This window comes from Eleutherodactylus coqui, chromosome 10, assembly GCF_035609145.1.
Source record: "Eleutherodactylus coqui strain aEleCoq1 chromosome 10, aEleCoq1.hap1, whole genome shotgun sequence".
Lineage (NCBI taxonomy): Eukaryota > Metazoa > Chordata > Amphibia > Anura > Eleutherodactylidae > Eleutherodactylus > Eleutherodactylus coqui.
The window spans coordinates 26,587,129-26,600,615 of NC_089846.1; the positions used below are offsets into that span (position 1 = coordinate 26,587,129).

At 44.0% G+C, this 13,487-nt stretch overlaps 1 protein-coding gene across 6 annotated transcripts in view; it reads right to left on the reverse strand.

The window, feature by feature from the left end:
• The window catches only part of ATP2B3 (ATPase plasma membrane Ca2+ transporting 3), a 232,591-nt gene that overhangs the window by 155,028 nt on the left and 64,076 nt on the right, over window positions 1-13,487 (reverse strand). For all 6 annotated transcript variants that reach the window (XM_066580669.1, XM_066580670.1, XM_066580667.1 and 3 more), the window contains one exon: window positions 3,441-3,660. The gene's annotated coding sequence lies outside the window, so the exon portion shown is untranslated. The remainder of the gene's footprint in view (window positions 1-3,440; window positions 3,661-13,487) is intronic.

The following is a 13,487-nucleotide window of genomic DNA, read 5'->3' on the forward strand; positions in this document are numbered from 1 at the left end:
TTTGGGGTAGGTGCTGTTTTTCCTTGTGAACAGTGCCAAGTTTGCAACTGGAGTCTTATAGACCATGGAATGCTCCCCGGAAGGACAGCTAATTTGCATACCTTCTTAGAACTGGTGATGTCCCAATAAACTCCGACACTCAAAGTCCAATCAGTGTTAATAGTGCCAGGGTGTGTAAGGTCACTCCCTGTTAACTAGAGGAATGGTAACACCCAATTGCCAATTTATTCATAAATTTCCAGGAGGAATAGTATACAAAGTTCTATGAAAAGATGCCTCAGAAGTATTTCACTTTGTTAGGACATATAGATATCATAAAGGGGGATCCTGCCAATACTCAGCTACCACTGCCGCGTTGCTCCCTATTTCGCTCTCCCGGTCCTCTGGTCTTCAAGCGCTGCAGTGGCCACATGGGTTGTTTATCCACATGACCACTGCAACCAATAGAAGGCCTGATAGGGAGTCACTGACAACATCCCGTAAATCTGCCTAGAAGTCCAGCTTCACCAGCCATATGCCATGGCGTCGGACTGCCGAAAGGGCCGCCCGGCGTGTGGTGAATGTATCTATTTTATATAACTTTGGGCACAAGAATCCCAAAACCATATAAAATAAATAACTCAGAAAACCCCTTAGGCTGAGGTCACATGGGTCAGAATTTCAGCGGAATGGTCGCAATGCAAACCAACAAGATTTCTATAGGATAAGCACAGCTTCAAAGTCGGCATTCCACTGCAACTTTCTCTCCCCATAGAGAGGAGAGAAGCCGCTGCGGAATTGAATTTCGCGCCACGTATCAGTTTTCGTGCGGATTGGCTGCAGTGTGTTGACAAGATTTTTGCAAAATCTCGACCACTTTGATGGTTAAGCCTGGAGTTTGGAGCCGCGAGTGAACTTTCCATACGGAAATTCCACCCCATGTGAACCCAGCCTCAAACCTGACTTTCCAATACAGCAAGTCCTAGAAGTCATGGTGGGGTTTCAACTGAGTGTTTTGTTGGATTGAAACGTGACAAACACATGAAACGCTCTCTTTTCTCCTTAGGGAGAGCACCTAGATGGTGAGTAAGGAGACTCAAAAGGCCATTCATGCTCCTCTGGGTAATATGTAAATAAAGAGCATGAATTACCCAGAGGTGCATGAATGGACTTTTGAGTCTCCTCATTCACCATCTAGGTGCTCTCCCTAAGGAGAAAAGATAGCGTTTCTGACCCCCCATCCCAGGCCTCTCACTAGCAAAGCCAGACTCCTACTGTACACTGATGAAGGGCAAATAACCTGAAACAGCTGTCTGTACATGGAGGCTGGCTTTGCTTGTAATTCCTGGTCATTCTTGCAAGGCTTGAAGGGATGCTGCCTTCCAATAGGTGGCATTGTGGTGGTATTATTCCATCTCTCTTAGGGTAAATACCCACTTGCTTTTTACATGATTGTCAATGGGGCTTTCTAATGTTAAAAACACATGGCAGAAAAATTGGAAAGTCCCATTGACAATCGCGTAAAAAAAAAAAAACACAAGAAGCAGCAAGTATGCAGGAGCCCTTATAGACACATGAAACAAGAGTCAAATGAAAGGCAGAGGCTGCTGTCACACCTGCGTTAGGGTCAGTTCAGGGTTTCCGTCTCTCTGCTCCATTTTTGAAGGAGAGAAACTGAAGTAAATGGAAAAAAAACGGATAGCTTCAGTTCGCTTTCGCTTCGTTAGGTCTCCTTTTTTTTGGATGGGAAAATAGCGCAGCCTGCAAAGTTATTTTTCCGCCCCCAAAAAACGTGAACCTGACAGAATAGAGGCAAGCAGGAGCCCTTCTCTTTGGTTTCCTTCGATAATAAAAGGGGGGAAAAAAGACCCATGTAAGGGCTTCTTCGTATGCGCAACTATGCTCACCACTATAGGGTGTAGTTGTGCATGAACCGTTTTTTTTTTACTACATGCGAGAAAGATAGGGCAGTCCTATCTTTTCTCGCCCGTACTATTAACGAGCGCGAATACCACTAGGGAAAACTAATTTTGGTGCATGAAGTGTGGTGTAAGTAATTTGGTTGTTGGAAGGGTATTGTGGTCGGTGGGAATGTTTGTCATGGCAGCAGGGTGAGGGTCCTTGGAGTCGGTTTTATACTGGTTAGTGAGGGGAGGCTGGTGGCTACAGCCTCACCCTGAGTACTCCCTCCTTGATGTTATTTTGGTGTCTGGTGCTGTGGGAAACGGCCTATGTGGGGGAATCTCTCCCGGCCAATTTTTACGCTAATATTACCCACTTAAGGTGGCTACTGGTGTTCTTAAACCGGTTAGTACGGTTGGGGGCAAAGTTCTGTTTTACTTAAGTTATTTTATAAGCACCAGATTTTGTGGCTCCAAGGACCTCCCATCGTATTCATTATGGCGTCTAAAAGTGTTTATACATTTGTAATATGTTTTAATAAAATGGCTGCTATGGCCAATATAAGCCAAAGAATGGTGTTGGCTTTTATTGGCTTAGATGGAGGTTTATTTTTAAGTGGTCATAGCGGACCGTGACTCTAACCTACCCGGGTCATATGCATAATATATGTGCCGTGTGCATACCAAAAAGTATATGTGCAAAAGACACGCATTGCAGTGAAGTTTTACCAACAGGGTCTTAGATGCTGAGCATGCAGCTGTGTCATAATTAACCCTTGTAATGTTTTACTAAGAGCGAAGTATCACACATGCTGTAGACTTTAAATCGTTGACTTTGTGGGGATGCCACACTATATAGCCTCTTGCATTAGAACAATAAAACAAAAGAGCTTGGAAACATCACCTTAGTGTTTCTCATTGTACTCTTCTCCGATGCTTCGAATAATAAGGCATCCCTGATTGATAAGGCTTCATGTACCACCTAAATTAATTGATTACTTCAACATAATTGTTGAGCACATTAACATATTGATTTCTTTGGATGGCAGATATAATTTCATTGAATGTCTGCCACTAACTTGTCACTAATGGATACTCCCATATCTTTCAACTGTCTACCCCAATGAAGAACGTTAGATATTTTCGTATGATGGTTCTTGGTTAAGCAAACTCCCGTCACATGAGCCACAAATTTAAATGTTGCTAGCCACTTTCTTTTAAACGATCACCAACTTGTGTACTCTTATCACCATTAATACGCACTATCCACTAACCTCGAGATGGAAATCTTACAGACTTTGTTCTTCATTTGACATTATTCCATGTGTATGTAATACTGGATAGAAGAGGAGAACTCAAGAACATGCACAAGAAAACAGGGGCTTAGCTATAAGGGGTTACCAGGTAGCAGTTGCACCTTAGCCTTAGCTCCTGAGGGGGCCCAAATGTACCTTCTACCACATAATAAGTCACCAGTATTATAAATGGCACATGGTAGGTGTTGCAAATTTTGCACTGGGGCGCAGGAGCTTCAAGTTTCTTCTCCAATGAGAAACTTACCTGTTTAGGATCTTGTTGTAGACGGCATCATAACACAACGTTCACTGGGGATTTCATTCATGAATGCAGCCACATCTAACAGTCACAGGCACCACTGCGAGTCCGAGCTGAGTGAGGGGGCCAATCCATGGACGTTGTCGTTTCCAGTTTCAGTTGCGAACTGCTGTTGTGACCCAGTCAGGGGCAAGCACACCTTGTGTCTCCGCTGCACTGAGAAAACCTGCAGAAAAGAAGGTAACAAAGACATTTCGGCATCAATGTCATAGGAATCTCATGCAGTCAAACATGTCAAACCATTGCAGAATTAGGCCATAGTCACACTTGCTAGATGTCTCCAGTTGTTTGGCCAAACAGCGAAAATACTGGAAGTGCCGAACCGGCAAATGCTGGACCGGAGTATTACCATGGAGGCACCCAGGGGCGTAACTATAGAGGGTGCAGGGGGTGCGGTTGCACCCAGGCCCAGGAGCCTCAGGGGGCCCATAAGGCCTCTCTTCTCCATATAGGGAGCCCAGTACTATGAATAAAGCATTATAGTTGGGGGCCCTGTTACAGGATTTGCATTGGGGCCCAGAAGCTTCAAGTTATGTCTCTGTGCAGCATGGTTTAGGTATGGGTACGGGTACAGATACATATAGAGGGGGGCCCCAGCTCACGTTTTGCATCAGGGCCCCTGAGCCTTTTGTTACGCCCCTGGAGGCACCATTGACTATAATGGAGTCTACCTGGCTTTTGGCATGCAGCCTGAAATTGGCCTATGTCGTCTAGGATTTTGCGCTCGATCTGAGCTGGAAGCTTGAAATGAAGCCTTTGTTGCAGATGTGAATGTTGCCTTAAGTTACGTTCACTGCAATGGAAAATCCGTGGTAGATTTTGGTGCCGATCCACGTCAAAATTCAGAAGAGGATTTTGGTGTGAATTTTGATGTAGATGTCGCCCCTTCATTTGAAGAAGTGTAATCCAGACTGAAAATCCACTGTGTAAATTGACATGTTTCAGGTTTAAAAGTCACCTTGCATGTTAATTACCTGTTAATTCCGTGTGGGTTTTACACACCCCATCTAACTGTCATCCGCGTGGCTCGTACTATAAATGCTGTAGATTTTCCAGGCAGCAATTCCGCATTGAATATCTACAGCTTTTATGCTATGTGTGAACATATACAGGAGGTAGACAAAAATATGGAAACACCCTACGAAATGCATGGGATTTTAATCATTAGCACTTAGCTCCCCTTTTGACCCCTGCTTAGCTTAGAGCTTTCCTGCCAAATTTGTGTTTACTTCACCTCTTGCCCTGCTCTGGGTGGTTTGGGGAGCCTTGCAAAGTCTCTCAAACCCCTGACCAATGGGATCTTGTTACTTGGGCAGATGTTAACTTCTGCCTGCCAGCATCTGTATTATATTACCTCCACTTAAAAAAAAATCGGTCTCTTCATGCCTTATTGAAATATGATGTTCAATCCCATGTAATTCAAGGCATATATTTTGTACGGTGTTTCCATATTTTTGTCACCTCGTTGATATACCCCTGGCATAAACTCTAACATCAGAAAATCGAAAATGAGTATAATTCCTCCATGCCTTTCCCCCAGGTGCCACCTCAGGTACCCCATTAAGTACTCTGATCACAGATAACCCCTTTAAGTACTAGACATAGTGAGAAAAACAGTACGAGATGGATTACTATGAGAGAATTAACGGAACATATTTTTTCTTCTCTCTTCTACTACTTCTTCTTCCTATTAATAATACATGTATTAAAAGACAAGTGAAATACATAAAATAACCAAATCCGGTAAGATCTGTTTGCATCCATTTGCCCATTTAACCGCTGTTTGCACCGAGCTGAACTCGTAATGATCACGCATCAATTAAATTCAATTATTCAGCTTTACTGCTCTGTATTTTATTTCGGACCTCTCACTTCTATATAACGGAGGTTACATCAAGAATGCGCTATCTACACAATCCTTACATTGAGTCGCCAATTCCCCCAACGCTCGCTATGCTGAGAAGCTACATGCATATTTCATGGAGAGTTTGCTTTGTATTGTTTATACACTCCCAAACGGCAAGGACATATTTCTTCCTGTGATTTCACATCTTAACCTTGGGTTGGATCCTTTGATACTTAAAGAGGATCTGTCATGTCCTCATGTCAGCACGGCCGGCTGCGTACAGAAGCTTTGCAGTCACAGCCCTGCTGACTCCAACCAGGTCTTTCTTTTGTCTCTACTCTTAGATTCGGCTCCCGTATGTGTAAACTGGCGAAGGTCTTCACAGCTTTAATGAGTTATGTTAGACTTGATTGACAATGAGTGTTAAGGACCACCCACTTGACACATTCACAGTGCTGAATCTAAGAAAAGCCCATATGGGAGAACTGGGGTGAGTATAGTCTTAACAGAAAGACTTTGTTGGAGTGAAGATTTGCAATCAGCTCTGTTGACATCAGTGGCGTAACTAAAGGCTCAGGGGCCCTGATGCAAAACGTGAGCTGGGGCCCCCCCTCTATCTGTACCCGTACCCATACCTAAACCATGCTGCACAGAGACATTAGTTGAAGCTTCTGGGCCCCAATAGAAAAACCTGTAACAGGGCCCCCAACTATAATGCTTTATTCATAGTACTGGGCTCCCTATATGGAGAAGAGAGACCTTATGGGCCCCCTAAGGCTCCTGGGCCTGGGTGCAACCGCATCTCCTGCACCCTCTATAGTTACGCCCCTGGTAGACATGATAGGCCCTCTTTAAAGTGGTTGCCCAGTTGTACACATCAATAGTAGATTGGCAGGGATCTGTCATTCAGGATCACCGTTGATCAGCCAGGTCATATCTAGCTGTGCAGAATGGCTAATAGAGAAAGGTCCATTTTGCAGGGGTTGTCCATTAGTGGTTGCCTATTCTTAGGATAGTTCATCAATAGTAGATTGTTGGGCGTCCATCTGCCGAGGCTCCTACCTATCAGCTCTTATCTGGGTTGGTTAGCTTATGTATTGAGCTGATTTCTGCAGGAAGCAGACAGCTCTGTTCTTACTGCATTGGCCAGGCTTGGTATTGCAGGCAAAAATCACATTCATTTCTATGGCCTGTAATACCAAGCCTGGCCACTGCAGTAAGAACAGAGCTGTCTGCTTACTGCAGAAATCAACTCAGTACATAAGCTAACCAGCCCAGATAAGAGCTGATAGGAAGGAGGCTCTGCAGATGGACCACCAACAATCTACTATTGATGAACTATCCTAAGGATAGGCCACGACTAATGGACAACACCTGAAAAATGGACCTTTCTCCATTAGTTATTCTGCATAGATATAGGAAATATTGGGGGATGAGATATGAAACGAGTTTCCGATTCCGGCAGTGGAAATTCAGCAGCATTTTTGCCGTGTATGAAGATGGCCTTAGTATTAGCATTAGAGATGAGCGAGCGTACTCGCTAAGGCAAACTACTCGAGCGAGTAGTGCCTTATGCGAGTAGCTGCCCGCTCATCTTAGAAGATTCGGGTGCCGGCGGGGAAGAGTGGGGAGGAACGGGGGGGAGATCTCTCTCTCACTCTCTCCACCCCGCTCTCCCCTGCTCACTCCCGCAACTCACCTCTCTCCCTACCAGCACCCGAATCTTTTGGCACGAGCAGCAGGTACTCGCATAAGGCACTACTCGCTCGAGTAGTTTGCCTTAGCAAGTACGCTCGCTCATCTCTAATTAGCATGCGGGGAGTCATAGTTTTGCAATAGCCAGGAGCCACATATTGGGGAGCACCGCCATATAACGCAGCCACCTGGGCACTCCTATGTCTGCACTGTATGGTATTCATTATATAAACACTGTAAAAAAATACTCTGCGGGCGCTTCATGGTGGCATTATTAAGCCAAGTATGTGGGTGGCATTGTGGCAGCATTATAACAGTATTGCTCCCACTCCGTAAAATGAAGGAAACGATCCTTAACCCCTTAATGACGCAAACCTTTTTTTTTCAGTTTTGTTTTTACTTCCCTACCTTCAGAAATTCATAACGTAGCTGTATGAGGGCTTGTTTTTTGCAGGATGACTTGTATTTTTCAATGGTACTATTTAATATACCATATAATGTACTGAAAACTTTTAAAACTTTTTAAGTGGAGTGAAGTGGAAAAAAAACGCAATGCCACCACCTTACAAAGTAAAATATCTTTGGAAAAAATTATTTTCTGCCGCCATCTCCTGGCAGCCAAAACGCAGTGATACCAAATATGTTTTTTTTTGTGTGTTTTGATTTTTTTTATCATAAATATAGGAAAATGTTTTTTTTTAAACATTTATTAATAAAACATTTAATTACTCATTTTTACAAGTCCCCAGGGGGGACTTGAACTTGCAAGTGTTTGATCGCTCATACAGTATAATGCAATACCCTGGTATTGCATTGCACTGTGTTCTGACAGAAAGTCCATCAAGACATGCCACAGGCTTATCACGAAAGGCAACCAGTCATGGCAGCCCTGGGGGCCTTCAGAAGGCCCCAGACTGCCATGGCAACTGAACGGCACCTCGCAATCTCATTACAGAGAACCTCTGAACATTGACTGGGACATTTCAAGAACTGTGATGAGCATGAACGCTGATCATGGCCGTTGTGGGCAGGTGACAGCTGTCAAAGACAGCCGACGGCTACCATGTACAGAGCGGGATCAGCTGCCGATCCTGCTCTATAAAAAGCCCTGTGCGCCCAGGACATAACAATACTCCCTAAGGAGTTGACCAGGTATAGAAAAACATGGCTGCAGTGCTTCCCTCCAAAAACAGCGCCACTCCCGCCCACAGGTTGTGTGCAGTATTGCAGCTGATTCACTTAACTAGAGCAGAAAGCAATTAAGGTCTTCATGGAAATGAGGAGCGTGTAGATGACAGACAAACCAGATAAAATCTGATGTTTGACAAATAAGAGCTAATCAATGTGTTCTGCTGTGGATGGTCTCCAGAATCACTGTCTCCAAAAGCAATAACGTCACCACTATTATCCTGTTACCAGGGTCTTGTCCTTTCTGGAGCTTTGCAATAATTACTGGTGTCAGACTAATGACCTCTGCTGCCAAACATGTGGGTCAGGGAAACCGTACCCTCCCAGATGCCAACTAAGCAGGAAACCAGTTTGATAGGAGGCGCATTGTCGTAACGGATGTGTCTAGGAGACGGGTTCTCAGGGTCGTTAATACAAAACCAAGTTGGCAGAAGAGATGTAAACCGACATCTGCACCCTCCCAATTCCCATTCTAACCATCAATGAATAATAACTTCCTGCCATTAGTCCTAATAATGTTCCTCTTATGTAATATGCATCTTCACCCCGGCCCCTGTCCGTCAAGAGCTTCCACAACAAGGACATTTGATGCACGCTGAGAAATGGCTACAGACTGAGGCTTATTAATATTTTAGTGACAGCATCACTGCAGCTTCGGTGTTTTTGAGATCTGACTGTTTATGATGCTTCCACCAAACACTTGCTGATTCCCAGCTCAGCATTCTCCAAAGAAACGCGTTAGCACAGCCAGGAAGCTCCAGCTGTCCATTTGCTCCATATTTCAAGACGAAGGGAGCCGTACATCTGCAGCCCCCCTGAGAGGACATTTACCGCACGAGATCTGCGTAACAGTCAGCCGGCTCTAATGCTTCGCATTATCCAATCAATTCCTTTTTGGATTCCCTTGTGACGAGAAAAAGATACACAAAAATTTGCATATATAATCAACGCGTTCTTCTGACGCTACTATCAAGCCCCATAGGATATCCATATGGTGTGTTGTTACTATGAAACTCTGCGTGTTTACTGAAATGACATGTTTGTTTGATCAGTCATCCATAATTTATGTCGTACTGATGTATTCCCGTGCATACGTAACAGTCACTACACATACCAGTGGGGGTGCTGCCAACAGGAGCATGGGCCCCTAGACGTTTGCTCCAGTGCCCTAGATCTCCTAGTGCAAGGGATAGCTATATTAAACTGTACTCCTCTGTGCCCCAAGTATTGTCAAAATTAGTGTAAAGTGAGCAGAACCAGTAGAACCCTGTTTCAGGTCGAACTTAAAAGTTTGGTTTGGCATGAACTTGAATTGAGCTTTAGCAAAGTTCTACCCAAAACAGGGTTCTACGGGTTATGGTTCGCTTAACACTAGTACACCTTGTGAGAGCCATAGAAGCCCTTATAACACTCTTAGAGTATGATATAGGGATTGTATGATTCTTAGATGAAGGAGCAGGTCGCGGTACAGGCTGGGTTGACACCCTATCCACCAAGGGGGCTTTTGCTTAAATTGGTCGCTCAAGGATTGGCATCATGGAGGTCGATTCAGTCTGAGCCACAGCAGATGTCCTCTTGGAAGTCATCATGGTTTTCTTGGCCATAAGGGGAACTAGAGTCATTAACATCTCATGCCTAGGGTCTGGCCAGCACAATATGGGATGGGGTCGATGGCAGGTTTCCTTGTACTGTGCCCGGGACATAACAGTGGCAGGGAACATTGGGGGTGCTCAGTATATTAATGGTTGGCATGCATCGTTGCTGCTTATGACTTTAATTAACAGGAACTGCAAACAATATAATGCCAATTCGGATGCACAAGGGTTTTAGTAGTCCACAACCAGTGGTATCAAAGATATTGCACCAACAACAATGTAAAGCCATATTCGGCTAGAATCCACGCAGCAACAATGATGAGGCCATATCCAACCAACGTTCATGTATTCTTTTTAAAGTCTCTTATCTGAAGTTTTCCTTATGGAAGCGCACTGATTACCAGAAGTTAAAGACCAGAAGTCCTCATGCTTACACGCCCGGTGACTGATGTCCTGGCTGGGTACCAGCTATTTCCAGGTTGAAAAGTTTCTGACTGAGTCCTCTTCTTTTGGAGGTGCAGGGAGGTGATGCACTTGGTTCCTGCCTGTAGAGCTGCTTGGTTCTGGTAGCCCATTGGGTACAGACCATGAAGAGCAGGGAAGCTTCATCTAAAGCCCGCCACACACTACTCTCTGCTGGGAAAGGGCCACGCCCAATGACCCTCTCCTTGTGACTTTAATCCCCCAGATTCTATTGTATTTAAAGGTATCATTACTATCAATATAGAACAATGGTGAAACACAACATACAGCACACCATGACCTCTTAGATAGCAGTGTTATACACCAGTTGCAGGGACTCTGGTGAACTTCCGGTTTGGTTTGAACTAGTTCCAACCAAACTGAACTTTTTGCAAAAGTTTGGCAAACCGGCCACACCAAACTTTTCAATAGTTCGCTCATCACTAGTTCGCATCTTCCAGTAGCCCAATAAATTCTAAAGGGTCAATTATATGGCAAGTATTAGAGTAACTGGCTTTTCTCAAATTCAAGCTTCTCCTTTTCAGGCATCTTCCCCATGCACAAGTATCAGGCAAAGCAATATGGGCCTGATAACACTTAAATTTACCTCTCTGACCCAGATGTTACCTCTTTGCTATAGAGACTTTCAGACTGTCCATCAGCTATAGTATATTCTCCTTTTTGTCCTCTCGCTTTTAAATTCCAACATGGAGGAAACTGAATTCATCATCGTTTCCCGGCCTCACTAATTTTCTGTCTCAGGATAACCTGTGATTCTGCCCCATCTTTCAAAATGCACATCCGTGCCTTTACCATCTCCTGCCACCTTCACCTTAACACCATTTCTTAAATCCACTTTCTCTTCACCCTCAAGTCAACAAAAATTGCCCTCACCATCTCCTGCCTAGACTACTGCAACATCCTCCTCTATGGCCTCCCATCCAGCACTCTTGTGACCCTCCAATCCATCCTTAACTCCACTGCCTGGTTTATCCACTTTCCCTTTGTTACTCCTCTGTCTCTACACTTAATTAATCCCTTCACTGACTACCCATTGTCCAGATAAACCAGTTTATCTCTGACACCTCCCCACATGTAATCTCCTATATACATCCTGTCCCCTCCATACATCTGTAACCTAATATCCTAACACCTTCCCACATGTAATCTCCAATCCAAAACCTGTCCCCTCCATACATCTGTGCCCTTATCACCCGATATCTCCCCACGTTTAATCTCCTATATACAGCCTGTCCCCTCCAAACATCTCTGACCTAATCTCCAGTTCTCAGAAGACCTCCTTCTCTGCTCCCCTCTTGTCTGCTACTCACACAACTGTCTCTTAAGATTTTTCTTGCGTGTCTCCCATACTTTAGAACTTGCTACCACAAACTATCAGACTTTTTCACCTTCAGCCACTTGAACACCCACCTCTTCAGAAAAGCCTACAACAACCCTGCTGCCACCTCTACCATATGAACAGCTTCTACCCTCACTTATTGCCTTCTTGCTTCTTCCCTTCTAAGTGGTAAGCCCTCACGGCCAGGGTTCTCCCTCCCTCTGTACCAGTCTTGTATTCATTCATGATGGTTGTCGTACTTGCTTTCATCTTATGTTATGTACTGACTCTCTTTTATAAGAAAATTCAATGTAGATCACTAAGAGCCCCAGAAAAAGAGGCCCAAGGGCCTGAAGGGGCACCTAAAAGAATCCCAATATCCTCAACAACTTTGCTGTAGAAGGTAGTTGTGGTAGAGCAGCGTCTCACTCCAGGTTTTGCCATGGGGCCCTACGGTTCTTTGTTACATCTCATCTTCCATCTTTACTTTTGTAGGTGGAAGGGTGGTGACAACTGTTCTGTTTTGGTGCTCAACTGCAACTTTTTCAAGGAAACTAGAACAGGCTCAGAAATGTTTTCTGCAGTACTGTAATGAAAATGCTGGGTAAACTAAAGACTACTTCTACAGATTAGCCTACTTTACACCATCCCTGAATGAACATTCCATCCAAAGTCTTTCTAAAAGAATCGCATTAACCTCTGCATGTAGTCTCTTAGTACCTCTGCTTTTATTGGTAATACAGGTACTAACCTAGCATGTCTTAACCTTCTACAGGCCCAATTTTTTAACAAAAGTGGTAAAATTTAGGCCACTAAAAAATTGAAAAGTAATGATCCCATTTGGAAACATTGGCATGTATTAATCTAGGTGTACCCAGTATGGTTGTCCATATGCCAACCTTTCGTATTACATCATTGTAACACTTTTTTTGGGCTCTGTGTTCATGCAGAAGTATTTTGGAACATTAGGCACAAGTTAACCATCCATGTAAATGAATATTACTTTGGCATAATGAAAGGAAACACCAGGTCTAAGCAGTTCTGACACTCATCCCAATGTAGCATTGAGATCAGTAGAAGATGGAATTAACAACTCTAGTAGCCATTATTCCACTGTGAAAGCAAAACATAGGGAAAAGTACCAAGTTACAGGAATGAACGTATGAAGACCACAATGACAAGACATGTAATACATAAAAAAGTCAAAAACATTGCCTTTCACTATCCTACCAAGAGTAATTGGACACCTGAGCAAGAATCAAAAGTATTATTTTTATATTTTAATACTTACCTGTGGCCCTAAGGACATAGTTGCATACTTTCTACTAAAGTCTGATACACTTCAGCTAGTATTTCCCTCCATTCATCCTGAAAATGCCTGGCAAGTTCTCTCAAAGTGGTGCAAGGAGCATTATCATTGGACAGTTGAGCAATGAAAAAATGTTCTATGGAGTGACGAATCACGTTACTCCATCTTCAAACCAGATGAAGGTACCTGGTTGTGGAAGGGGCCTGGGGAACACCTTCTACCTGAGTGCGTTGTGCCAACAATAAAGTATGACGGAGGGTCTGTTATGGTCTGGAGATGTTTTACATGGTATGGCCTCAGTTCGTAGGTTGTAGTGGCAAGAACCATGAACACGGAAGTGAACCCTGACATTCTAGACAATAATGTGCTGCCGACAATGTGGTAATACTCTGGGAATGGTCAGCCATACTTCCAATAAGACAACGCACCTTGTCACAAATCCAATGCTGTTTTCCATTGGATTTGGGATATGGATGTTCTACGATTGGGCTAGCTGCACAGAGTTCTCTGATCTGAACAACTTTGGGACGAACTAGAACATCGGGTCAGGAGATATGAA